Below are 14,050 nucleotides of genomic sequence, written 5' to 3' on the forward strand. Positions count from 1 at the left end.
CCTCCATGGGCCCGGCCTAAACAGGGACCCAGTGGAAATCAATTCTGTGAGTTCAATGTTACTGTCTCCTGTTGTGGATCGCACCTAGGAGGCACCTGAGGAGGCCATCAATCTGTCATGGGAAAGGAGGGAGACTGAGGAGAAGGGAGGTCATTAGAATTCAGCTTCCATGGGACTTTCCCTCGTGTAGCTGGAGAACTGCACAGCAGAACATCCCCAGGTAAGGGAAATTGGGACTTTTGCTTTGTGATTGGGGACCTGTGCCTGCCAGGTCTGAATCCCTGACCTGGCTGCAGCATTCTGTACAAACCTCTTTTGTAACTCCAGGTCTGGCCTTGGGTTAGGATAAGATTTAACTCCCCTTGCATAAGGCAGTGTCCATTCCCGTCGCTTCAGTCAACTTGCCGTGATTTATACACAACTCTTAGCTAATTTCTTAATCAAGTATCCTTTGAATGAGGAGAAGTTTAGTTATTAGAGCTTGCAGGATGCATGGAAGCTAGTCAGTCTTCTGTTTTATTGAGAGATTGGAATGTTAGAATCATTGTGCCAGTCGGCATGACGGTTCTAAGAAGGAGGCAGTTTACAGAACTGTGTAAATCAGAAGTGTCCTTAAACTGTGTTTGGGGAGACATGATATGGCAAAATGTCTACCAATAAACTGGAACATTACAGCAAATTACTCCGTTTATACATGCAGGCTAAGCTTCGTCTCTTATGCCATGTTGGAGATCCAATAAAGCTTGCGAATGTGACGGGAGTCACTATTTCTGCCTCTGTGCAGCTGTTTATCAGCAGCTTTTTAACACATTTTCTCATATTAATGAGGTGGCATAGCAGTTCCAGAATTAGAACAGTGGGATGGAGCATTGTCTGCCTTATCCCAAGATATGCCGGCTGTCAGAATCGCTACCAGGGGATGTACAATGAAAGATGAGCGTTTCGGTGGGCACAGCCTGTGCACACTGTTCCAGCCTTCCCTTACCCGCCCCCAGACACCCCCCTCCGCCCCCATGCTCACTCCCTGTCCAGTGATGCTGTCACTATCATTTGCATGTCTTCCTGAAACTTGGTTCTTTGTTTAATATTTAGTACGTCAGTGGGGCTTGCTTTTGAATTCCTTGTGTTTCCATTTTCTGGTAGAGTCTCTGGTACTAAGCAGGTACTTCTCAGTGCTGAGTGAGTGAGTGAGTGAGTGTGAGTGAATGAGCAGAGAGGGAGATGGGTTGAATGTTCCCTCAGACACAGTCAGTGTGACTTCAAGGAGCAGAGCAGGCGTGTCACATAGCTTTCCCTGAATCTGTGCATGTAGGCTAGATGGAGGGCAGGATGTGGTGCATGGATTGCTGGTGAGACGGTAGGAATCACGTGGTCCAGAGGTCACACATGCAGGCCAGCTGGTGATGTCAGAATGTATTGAAGGGTTCACTCTCTGCAGTAATAGCATAAGAGTAAGAACAGGATGTGACTTTTATGTAGAGCTGAGCACACTCTGTTAGCATTCTGAGATCAGGTCTTGCTATTTGAATGCCTTCTTTTTAAAGAACTAGGGGTGACCTCAGACAGAAGCTTGCTTTTTCTGTCCTCAAGCACCTTCACTTAGTAAAACAACACCTTCTTAGAATCTTGTTGATTCCCCGAACCCTTCTCCCCTGCTTTAGGAGGTAGGAGACTTTTCAGCGGTCCCTGAATCCCAAAGTCTGGACCACTGAATTGACTTGTGTCTATCTTTCTGAGAAATGTCACTGAAATCACAGGTTGGCCCAAATTGAGTCACTGGACTGCTTAAATGGATTCACCCAGTTCAGTAAATAAGATACTCCAAGGCTAACAAGTGCTTGGCAGTGTTGTTTATGGACAGCAGGGATCCAGACTGGGTCGTAGGCTTGTAGTAGTGCCTAGAACGTTCTGAAATTCAGGTCAGTCACAGTACCAGAGAAGCCCAGAGGCCCAGTTTGCCACTATCTAATATGCTCTGCTCTACTGAGCATAGCATGGTTATAGTTTGTCTTTAGGTAGACCACATATGTGCTCTGACTGTGCATTCTAGAGTACGTTTCCAGTCTATGAGAGCCCAGGTCGGTGTGAAATCTGGAAAGAAACAACCCTTCTCCACCTCTAAATCCCCACAAGGCTCTGTGTAGACATGGCTCCTCTCCTGTCCCCAAAGCACTTGCAGTCACCGTGGTACAGACCAGAGTTCTGCTCTCCCATTGTCTTCTGTGCCTGTTTATCAGTCACAATATTATCTTGAATTAAGTACCAGAGCACTCCATCTGAATTCCGTTACTAATCAATAAACATTGCTAGTCTTTTGCACAGGGCATTGGTCTATCCTGGTTCTACATATATGTGTGGAAGGATCTTAGATTCCATCCATCCATCTACCCTGCTTTCAGCGTTGGCTCTGTAACTACTGCTGCATCTTGCCGCACCTGGATCCCTGTTGCCTAGGAGAGAATAACAGTATTGACCTGCATTGGCAAGAGAGAATCACATGCATTAACTGTCTAATGATACTAACAACGCTCTTTGAGAATATAAATGTGAAACATTATCATTACAGTTAGAACCAGTCTTTGCTTTAATGTTATTTTTCTTCTTCCAAGAAGAGAGGCAGAAAGATTATTTAAAGAAATAGTGAACAGAGGGCTATGGTTTATTCTTAATTCATGACCGGCTTTGATCAGACCAGAGTAAGCAGCAGGGATGCAGTCTTTAAGTCCTGAAGGTAATTATTTTGACTCGAGGGCATGAAGTTTTCTCTTTCTCCTCCTCCCATTGGAGGAAATAAAGAAAGTTAATGCTCTTAAAAAGAAAGAAAGAAAGAAAGAAAAGCCAAGATGATTTCTCTATGTCAGGGCTGAAAATAGTACTTCCTAAAGCAGCTGTTACAAAGACGACCCATGGAGTCGAGTGGAGTATCTCTGCCTTGTCTCCTGGTGCTGTGCTGGGGGAGAAACCAAGCATTTCTAGTTGGGTGGAGGCTGCAAGGACTTCTAAAATGATTTGATAATTTCATACACGCCTATCCTGATTTTTAAAAAGCCATCCCTGCCCCTGCTTTGCTTGCTGGGACCTTAAGAGTAAAGGGATGCGGGAAGTGCAGGGCTCTCTTCAGCTCTGTGAGACATTGTAGCAATACAGTTCCTATTCGCTGGGGAACAAGTGACCATAAACTTTGTAACTTCAAAGCACACATTTGTTATCTCACAGTTCCAATCATGGGGCATGGGGAGCTGGAATCAAAGTATTGCTGGGGAGGGTCTTGCTAGAAGCCTTAGGAGAGCTGCCTTATTCACCAGCAGTGGGCATTTGGACTGTAGCTCCAGTCCCTGTTTTCTGACTCTATTGTCTTCTTCTTTATCAAGTCTCCTTTTACCTTCCCCTTATAAGCACCCCTATAAGAAATTTTTTATTACATAGATTCAACTGGCTATTTCAAGACAATCTTTCATCATAATTCTAAATTTGTTTTAATTAATCAATCAATCAATCAATCAATCAATCGACTAATTCCTTATTTTGAGGGAGAGTTTCATGGAGCACAGTTGACTCAAACTTGCTGTGAAGCTCACTATTACTTTGAGTTTCTGATTCTCCTGCTTCCATCTCCCAAGGGCTGGGATGACAGGCTGGTGGCACTATGCAAGGTTTTATGTGGTATTAAGATTAAGCCCAGGGCCGTGCACATTCTGGGCAAGCTTTCTACCAAGCACATCATTAATGTACTATCATTAATTTAGACATTTCTGTAGATTTATGATTGCTATCTAAGATCACGTTTGTAAGTTTCCAGGAACTAAGAGTTGCACATCTCAGGCTGGCGAGATGGCTCAGTGGGTAAGAGCACTGACTGATCTTCTGAAGGTCCTGAGTTCAAATCCCAGCAACTACATAGTGGCTCACAACCACCTGTAATGAGATCTGACACCCTCTTCTGGTGTGTCTGAAGCCAGCTACAGTGTACCTATGTATAATAATAGTAAATAATTTGGGCCTGAGAGAGCAAAGTTGACCAGAGAGAGTGGGGCTGACCAGAGTGAGCAGAGGTCCTAAAAATTCAATCCCCAACAACCACATGAAGGCTCACAACCATCTGTACAGCTACAGAGTACTCACATACATAAAATAAATAAATAAATCTTTAAAAAAAGATTTGCACATCTCAGGATTAAAAAAATACTATTTTATCTGTTTGTCTGTCTCACTGTGCAGCCCTGGCTGGCCTGAATTGTCTATGTAGACCAATCTGGCCTTGAACTCACAGAGATCTACCTGCTTCTTCCTCCTGAATTAAAGGTGTGGGCTATCATGGCAAGTTTATTACTTTTAATTATTTGCATATGTGTGTGTCTGTCCACAGAGGCAGGAGACATCAGATCTCCATGGATCCCTGTGGAGTACGAGTTATAGGAGATGGTGAACTATCTGATGTGGATGCCAGGGGCTAAACTCTGTCTTGTGGAAGAGCAGTGCATACTCTTTTATCTAGTCACACCTTTCAGGACTCTTAGCTTCCCACAATAGACAAGAGCACCACTTCCCCCTTTCCCTTACAAAACAAAAACGCAAACCCAAGCAAAACAATTTTATTTAGGTACCCAAGGCTCTGGCTCTACTCCTCCTGCAAGGTCCTGACTAGAAATGGGCATGGGATCCAGCTCTGCCAATGGTACATAAGAAGAAATCTGCTCTATGATCTTTGTGAAGCTAGCTTCACATGTGAACTGGAAAGATGGAAGAGAAGCCTAGCCCTTGATGTCATTGTTGGATTATTGATCTAACCATCCCTACAGCCTTTGTGTCTGTGCTTGCTACGAAGATGGAGCTCCATTAAAGCTCTGGCCCTTTTAATCTGGGGACTCTGTGACTTGAAGACATCACCTGCCACACATTCTTGTAACACAAGAGTGTGTTTGTCTAGGACCTGACCTTGCTCTGGACCCCCTCAGTGTTGTCTTGGACCATTATAATAAGCACCTCTCTAGTAGTCTTTGGTGGGGAGTGCTAACTGGAGAACTCACCTAATTAATCTAGACATTGAATGATGATGATGATGATGATGATGGTAGTGATGATAAAAATTAAAAAGCACAGCGTGTACTCCATACTTGCTACCTCTCCAGCCATCAGGAGTCATCTGTGAGTAAAACAGACCAAGTCTTTACTGTCCTGGGACAGTAGTCTTGGTAGAAGGAAGTCGCTTTGTGATCAAGCAAAGAAATAAGGCATAAATCAGGCAACAAAATGATAAGAGACACAGGGTTGCTGTTCTTAAGAAGGACATCAGACGTAGCGTTGGTGACCAGGAGATGAGTACAGACCTGAGGAGAGCTACAGGCAAGTCATGAGGGTACATGGAGAGAAACAAATCAGGCCAAGAAAACCAGTGTAGTGTCTGGAGGTCAAGTGTTCTTTGTGTGTGAGGGACAGCAAAGAGGCCAGCACGCCGGTGCTAGTGCAGAGGGAGCAGGCAGCAGAGGAGAACACAGAGCTCAGGTCAAGGGAAAGAATCTGGCTTTTATTCCCAGCTAGAGGGAAACTATTTAGAGGCTTTCCGTAGAAGACTGTCCAAGCTTACAATTTTCAAGGTCACCCTGACTCCTGGGTTGGACTGTACTTGGCTATAAGGGTCTCTCAATAATCCAGTATGTAAAAGATCATCTAGTATATGAGGTTGCCGTGGAAATGGTGGTGCCAAGAGGCTGAATTCTGGATGTGTTTTTATATTACAGCTATTAGAATTTGCTCATGACTGTGAGACGTGAGAGAATGAAGGAAGTCAAATTTGACTGACAGGTGACTGGCTCCAGCAGCAAAAGGTGAGCAAGGCAGATGTGAGAAAAATCAAGACACACCAATTTGGCTTGGATGTATCAGACCGCAGGTGTGTGTGTGTGTGTGTGTGTGTGTGTACACTGATAACAAGTTGAGATATGGCAAACCCATATAGTTTGGTTTACTAGTCCAGGATTCAAGGGAAGATAAGGGGAAGCCTTTAGAAGCAAATGCTTGTAACCCGAATGCTCACTTCTCTGTTAAGAGACAAGGCTTAGCCATTTAGTACATGAAAGGTTTCCTATGGCCCGTTTGCTGCCTGGCCTCTCTCTAGGCCTCTCTCATGCTCACACTTTAATCACATCCTCTTCCTCATCTCTGCTTGTGGTGTTGTTTGACTTGGGATATGGTTCCTTCCTGTGCTGTTAGGTAGTCTTCATTATATTTTCACACACATATGTATGTATGTATATATATATATATATATATATATATATATATATATATACACACACACACATTATTTTCCCTCCCACCACCTTTTCTGATTTCTTTTAGTTGAAAGCTATCATGAGGTCTCCGTGTTTTCAGAGCACAGCCTGCCTTCTTCCTGACTTCTGTACATGTCTGTCTCTCCTAGACTGTAAAAATAGGACCATATTTCATTGGTTCTTGTATCCCTAAAATGGACATAGATATAATAAGGGTGCTACAAACTAGACCCCCCTCCCCCTCAGCCACAGTTCATACTCCTTGTTTGGATGCAGAAATACACGAGGGCAAGACTAGCTATGAGCACACTTTTTTTTTTTAAACCACAGGGTGCTGGACTCCCTCTTCCTATATACCCCATAGTCTAAGTGAACTGGTTTCACTATGCAGGTGCCACAATATCTTCATGTTTCTCAGACTAGACCTCAATCCAGCTTCTTTGGTCCCTTTCCCTGAGGGCTACTACATCCAGCTACTGATCTCTGGTGGTGAATATTTGAGTGAGGGCAACAGAATCAGACAGCGAGCCAGTCTAGGGGACCATCAGAGAATAGATGGGTCATGTCCTTCTTCTTAGACTGTGAATACAGGGCTTAGCAGGAAGCCAAGGGCTTAGTTTACCATGCTAGCCAGATATAAGGGACATAATCTGGAAATGAAATCAGGCAGGGTGATGAAGCAAGAAGAGAGTTGCTCAAGGGGGCATGGGGAGTTAGCTACTCTTTCACTGCACTGAGCACCCTCTCAGCCCTGTGGCCGAGGAGTTTCTCAGCCTTTGTTCCATAGGTACTTCTTCCTTGGAGTGAAATACCATTAATCCCTGACTCCCTCCTCCAGACAGCTCTTCCCTCTGTCCCCTCCCCCCTCCCCTGACTTTCACTTAGCATGTGCTGAACCCACCTCTCTTTTGCTTGTGTGAATTGTATAAATCCTTAGGACCCCACATAGCTCCCCAGTGTGAAGACTGAGGGGTTGTTCTGCATTAGTGACAGCAATAGAGAAAGAAAAATAAGAAACAAAACAAACAAACAAACAAAAACCCAGGAGTTGTGTGTAAGCTTGAGGGTGCTCCACAGTCATGTGACCTTGGGTGATTTAACCTCCTAGGGCCTTGGTTTCTTCATCCGTAATATAGAAGTGATTCTATCACTTACCTTAAAGAATTTTCATTTTGTCTTGATTAAATGAGTCAGTCTTACAAATGCCCCGAATAGTATTGGGTGAATAAGATGGTTTTGGGTAAATTCTAGCTACTTGGCAAACGTGAGAGGACAACAGAATAGCAGAGAGAGGCCGCGCCTGAGGACATCTCTAGGACTCTGTAGCCAAGAAAGTTTGAAATTCTCAAGGAAGAAATATATAGCTTTAATAATGTTCTTAGCTTCTTTTGTCTGAATATTTCTTCCAGCCTCGTAGTCTGTTCCCTGGCAGTGTAGATGACCCTTGGCATCGAGAGGGAAACTCTTACTGGAGCTGGTTGTGGGGCTTGTTATTTAGGCAGCTGCTTTTTTGGCGTGATTCCCAAAAGAAATATTGGAGCTGGCTTCATCCTCCAGGCTCAAAAGTCACCTGGCTAGTGGGAACTTCCAGGGTTCTGGGATGCACAGCTGGAATTTCTGGCTCCTGTCATGCTAGGCAGGTGGCTTGGGAGCCAAAGGGCAAGGCATTTGGCAAGGATGGCTGTTGGAAGGTTACCAGGCCTGAGGGCGTTCTCATCAGTTACAAGTGTGTGCTCTTTCCAGGTGAGGTAGAAAGCTCTTCCTAGGTTCCTTGGAGGCAGGAATTTCTTCCTAACTCACCTGGGCACTCCTTTCTGTTTGCTTTGGCAGCCAAGGGTCATTTCAATGTAGTCTCTTGCTCTTTTCTTGACCCTGAGACCAGTTGTCATTCTGAAATGAAAGTGCTGGATATCTTTCTGATAGTGTCTTTTAAACTTTTTAAAATGAATGTTTTCAGCCATGTCCACTGCCCCACAATTCTATGAGGAACACCTTCCACTACTTCCCAACAGGCTTTTGCCTCAGGCAGAGGGGCTTTTCTGCAAACAAAGATTTCTGGTTTAACACCTGATTAATTCAACGTCTTCTCCCATATTCCAGTGTCAACAGCCCCTATCTCTTTCTGAATTCCAAGAGGGAGATTTGCTCTTGGAATTAGAAGAAATATCTATGCCTAAAGCCTTCTCTTCTTTGAACCCTATTTAGTTGGATCAGCTATAATCTTCTATTTCCCACGATGGATTTTGCATAAGAATATTCATTCAACAAATATTTACTAAGTGTGTATTGTGGACAAGGCTCAGTGCTAGGTATTAGATGGAAATTTGACAATATATCTCTAGGCTGTATGAGCTCATAAAATACCATAACAAAGAGACCTGATTTCTGAAAGAGAACTCAATAGCAACATCTTCTGTTGCTGTCTTCAGACACACCAGAAGAGGGCATCAGATTCCACTATAGATGGCTGTGAGCCACCATGTGGTTGCTGGGAATTGAACTCAGGACCTCTGGAAGAGCAGTCAGTGCTCTTAACCTCTGAGCCATCTCTCCAGCTCCAATAGCAACATCTTCTAAGACCTTGTGGTGCTACAGAATTGATAAAGCCTGAAGGTTTTGAGAGGTAGGAGAACTTATTTGGAATTGAATGGGGGTGAGAATTGAAAGCTTCCTGGGAGAAGTGGTATTTTTCACTGATGCTTGAGGGTTAAGTCTTCTTGCAGTTTCTTGGGTACATTATTATTATTTTTTTGAAACCCCACACAAGCTGCTTTGGGTATTGTCTACATAATACTTCAGATGCCCATGTGTGGCCTTCCAGAGTGGAATCCAGTGTGTTGGTCTTCATTTGCATGATGAAATCTCTGCCTGACACTCTCTGGGTCAGATCTCTCAATCAGCATCTTTTGCTGAGACATCCCAGGGTTGAAGTGGACCAACATTCTGGGAAGGGTACCAGGATGCTTGGCTTCTTGTTCCTTTGTCATTATGGTCAAGTGATCTCCTTCTGCATGTTAGTTTCTTCTCTGTGAAATGGGTAGGGTTGTTAGAAGCGATCAAAGACACCCTTCCACCAATACCTCCCCCAATACCCTGGAGCTGTCTAACACAAGCATGGGCTTGGCATGCGCCTGGGGATGGGCACATTGGACCAGCTCTTCTGGGAGTCTTGTGCTCCTCAGTGTGTGTTGCAGACACCTATCTGGAAGTGAAGGTTCTGGGGGATTTGAATGGGTTCTGACCCAGCTCCTGCTAGATCCTTCACCCCGCCAGATCCAATGTCTTCTATTCACCTCTCTCTCAGCTTTCAGAGGCTCCCTACTTCACTAAGCCTTTCCTCTTCAGTTTCAGGAAGGAGAATGTGTGCGAGATGCTGCAGCCTGGGGCTGGGGCTTGTTTCCAAAGCTTGTTGAATGAGGTGCAGAATGGCAGCTCTGACTTGCTTAGAGGGCAGATTCTCCATAGGAACAGAAATCAGTCTGGGGTTATTTGTTCACCAAGCATGGTTTCTCTCTCTCTCTCTCTCTCTCTCTCTCTCTCTCTCTCTCTATATATATATATATATATATATATATATATATATATATATATATACACATACATATATATATGTATATGTATACATTATATATATATACATACACATATATATGTATATGTATACATTATATATATATATGTATATATATATATATATATAAAAGGGTATGTATTATATATCATGTATTATATATTAGGTGTGGCATTAAACTTTCACAGTTTTTACAGACGAACATGTCTAAGGGACTGCTTTGCAAGAGTCACAGTAGAGGACATACAGAAGCCACTGCTCCAGGGACACACGACTTTTGCTGTCTGTCACCATGCTATCTTTCCCCTCTGCACTGGAAGGACATGATTCTTGTGCTATAGAATGTACATGGTCTCACTCCTCCCCTAGTGTGCCATTCAAAGCTTGTGTCCCACAACAAAGCTAATGCCAGGGTTCGTCACCTATCGCATCCTTTAGGATGGGCTTCATGGCTGCCCATAGGGCCTGGTGCCGCCTGTGGTGAGGGGACAGCTGACATGGGTTAGGCCCAGATTCCAGTTCCAGCTTTTCCATCCATTGTGTGATTTCAGGTAAGCCACTTAATATCTTTGTGCCCCGATGTCGTCACTGGCTGAAGAGACAGTGATACCTACTTCGTGTTATAAACATTAGCATAGCCCCACAGATATATCGTAATAGGACATAGAAGATGTGCAGGCAGTGAAAATTACTCTGTTTTGATGTGAAGGTTTATTCTCCTCTCTCTCCCACCCTCCTCTTTCCTCAGGCATGGGGAGAAGTGCCCCAATTGTCTCCAATAATCCTTGTGAGTTCCAGACACATCCGCCATTAACACTAGCCAGAACTTGAGTAGCGCTGCCAAATCTTAAAACTCCTTCTGCTGCCACTTGGGCCACATGAAGGGACTTTGAGCATACCTGGTGATGCTTATTACCATCTGATCTGAAGCCAGAGTGGCTTTCTTTTGTTTAATAATTTATGTCTTCTCTGAGAATGCTGAGCTAGAGTTTAAAATTACAGAAAGAGGTGATTGATGTAAATGCCAACAAAGCTAACCTGCAGTAAAATCACCCCGACTTCCTCTGTGGGCTGCCACTCAGTTGTACCCACAGACACAGGGGTGGGGGGCATGAGGGAGTGTGCGCTGAAGGGGAGGGCTGAGGCTCCTTTCTGAGATGTCAGGGCTCTGTGGGGGTCCCTAGCTCTTGCTGGGTGACATGGAAATGAGCCCAGGAGAGGGCCTTTGCCGAGCCACAGCGTATGCTACTGGACAGTAGTTTCCATTTCTTCTTTCATCAAGCATTTATTGAATAGCTACTATGTGCCAGGTTCTCCACTGGGCACTGTATAGTCAGAAGGCTGGAGACCACTGAAGTCACACCGTTCTCAGCATGGCGTGGGAAAATACATTAATAATCAATTAAAATTTTCTTCCCCCCTCACTATCCATTCTTCCCATGTAGTAATGGCAACAGCCCCTTCCAGCATCTTCTGTCCTTTGTGGGACTTTGGAAAGTTGGGAGGGCAAGGGAACAAGATTGGAATAACAGGCTAGTAATGCCCCCTGCACACTGTAAATACAGTGCAAACGCTATAGCTGCTTCCAGCATGACAGGTGCAGGGCGAGGCACTCACATTGTCTTGCTGGTGTTTGTAAGAAGGTTTTAATTTTGTGGGAGAATCCATTTTATAAGCTGGCCTTGGGAGGAAGGAAACCGTCTCCATTTCAGAGAGATGGTGATGTACCTGCCGGGTACAGTAAAAACAAGTCAGAGAGATGGTGATGTACCTGCCGGATACAGTAAAAACAAGTGAGTCTTCGCACTTCTGCTCCCTTTCACTGGAAGACCCTTCCCTACAGCCTTGTGGCCATCTGGGTCAACCCTCCATGCATGTCCCTTCTCAGGCAGGCCTTTCCTTATTAATCCACAAGTCCAGGTCCCTATTCCCTGTCTCTTAATCTAGCTCAACAAGACCTCTTACTTTTAAATTAGTTTATTTTCTTATTGTCTTCTTTCCCTCAACACTCATAGAAGGTAATCTTCAGAAGGTCTGAGATTCTATTTACCTTTCCAGATCTCCTGTGTTTGTTCACACTTTCACACTCTGCAGAACACTTCTCACGCTGCACCGTAAATAGGTGTGCAGCCTCTCTGGGCCTACTTCCTCAGCTACAAAATGAACAGAAGGTTAAAGCTCGCTTTGTTGTGAAAAATCGAGATTTGGTGCCCGTGAATGTGTTTTGAACCTTATCTGCTAAGGTGTGCTGCCACCCTTGGGGAATACAGATTTCATTTCTTTACTCAAATCATTAAATTATTAATTCATTCAACACACAGTGGCCATGTGGTCTGAGACAGGTGCTATTCTGAAATCTGAGAGTACGTGCATGCGAAGTGTAATGATCAAATGTAATGATTAGCGTAATTAGCATTTCTATCACCTCAAATGTTTATCCTTTCTTTGTGGTGGGAACACTAAAAATCCTCTTTTCTGGCTATTTTGGAATATACAGGAAATTGCTAATGGAATCCTGCTACTGTGCTGTGGGCAGGAGAACTTCTTATCGAACTGAGTTTTTCTGACTATTATCTACTTGATAACTATTATCTTTTCTCTTTTTATTGCTTCTCTCTCTTGGCCTTCCTAGCTGCTGACTTCTGACACTTTTCTTTTATATGAGCAATATGTTTATTCTCCACACACCACTGAGATCATATAGCACTCAACTTTATGAGCCTGGCTTATTTCTCTTAACACTGTGTCCCCCAGTGCCACCCATCAGTCATGCAGCCACGTATGGCAGGATTTTTTAATGACTGAATAGTATTCCATTGAGTATACACACTATGTTTTCATTATCCCCCATCTGTTGATAGACATTCTATAACTTGACTATTGTCAATATTGCTTCACTTAGCACGGAAGTATAGATATTTTGTTGACATGCCGAGTTCATTTCCTTTGGATATATTCCCAGTGGTGGGATTACCGAATCATATGGTTGCCCTATTTTTAACGGTCTGAGGAAACTCCGTGCTGTTTTCCATAATGGCTGTACTAATTTGCATTCTCATGGCTAGTGTACCAAGGTTCCCCTTTCTCTGCATCCCTGTCAGCTTTTGTTACGTTTTTGTCTTCTTGATGACAGCTATCCTAACTAGATTCCGTTCCCAAATCTAAAGATTCCTTCTGGGTTATACAGGCAAGTAGGGAGGCTCAGCTCAGAGTCCCCAAGTCCCTACTCTGTACTCTCAAAGCTGTGTTCTCAGACACAGCCTTTGTATCCTGCTGTCCCTCTCAGAGGAAAGAGACTGTCAACAGCCCCAGATCCCATCACCGCTCTCTTTGCAGAGCCTACAAACGTTTACATTTGACGAAAAGGATCTTTTGTGCATCTCTAGAAGGTGAAAGTTAACTGCCTGTGACCGGTTCACCTTGGCTGTTCCTCTTTCAGCTTCTCTGGGACTGAGGTGACCACACTTTTTGCTTCAAAACCCTAGGAGGTCCCTTGTCTTCCTCACCTAATGATGTGTTACAGAAAACAAGCTTCCTTTACTTGCAGAAAGTGTGACGGGAACATGAATATTAATAACTCCCACGGGTTCTCTGCAAACATCCATCAGCACAGCTTAGAAGGCTTGTTCTGACTTGCTTGGCATGGGGGTAACTGCTCAGCAGAACAATAATACAGCATTCATGAAGCCAGCTTAGGCGGAGCTCTGCCTGGGGCTTTGAACTTCAGTGCTCCTGCAGGGCTGAGGTAGGAATGTGCTTTTCTTCCACCTGGGTGGAAACAGGGAGATGCTTAACTTTCAGATTAAGACAGCAGAGGACCTGGGAGATGTGCAAGGACTAGGCCCCAAGAGGAGAAACACTAACCCCAAATCAGTGGGAAGGCTTGAAGTAGAGACTCTGGACATAACATGTTCCCTCTGGAAACCTTAGGACAAAGGGCATGAAGACCATGCTGCTTTTGCCCTTTATTCAGAGTGTCCCTACTGACATCGGCTCTTTATTTTCTCCTAGCTATCTCCCATCAAATGGCATTTACTGCTTGCTGGTCTCAGGATTTCGCAGTGTTCACCCAGGTTGTGATAGAGATTGGAACCTCACAGGATGCTCAGCAGAGCTATTATAAAATTGTTTCTCTCTCTCTCTCTCTCTCTCTCTGTCTAACTTTCTCTCTCTCTCTCTCTCTCTCTCTCTCTCTCTCTCTCTCTCT

The sequence above is a fragment of the Mus caroli genome, chromosome 1, assembly GCF_900094665.2.
Source record: "Mus caroli chromosome 1, CAROLI_EIJ_v1.1, whole genome shotgun sequence".
NCBI classification, from domain to species: Eukaryota; Metazoa; Chordata; class Mammalia; order Rodentia; family Muridae; genus Mus; species Mus caroli.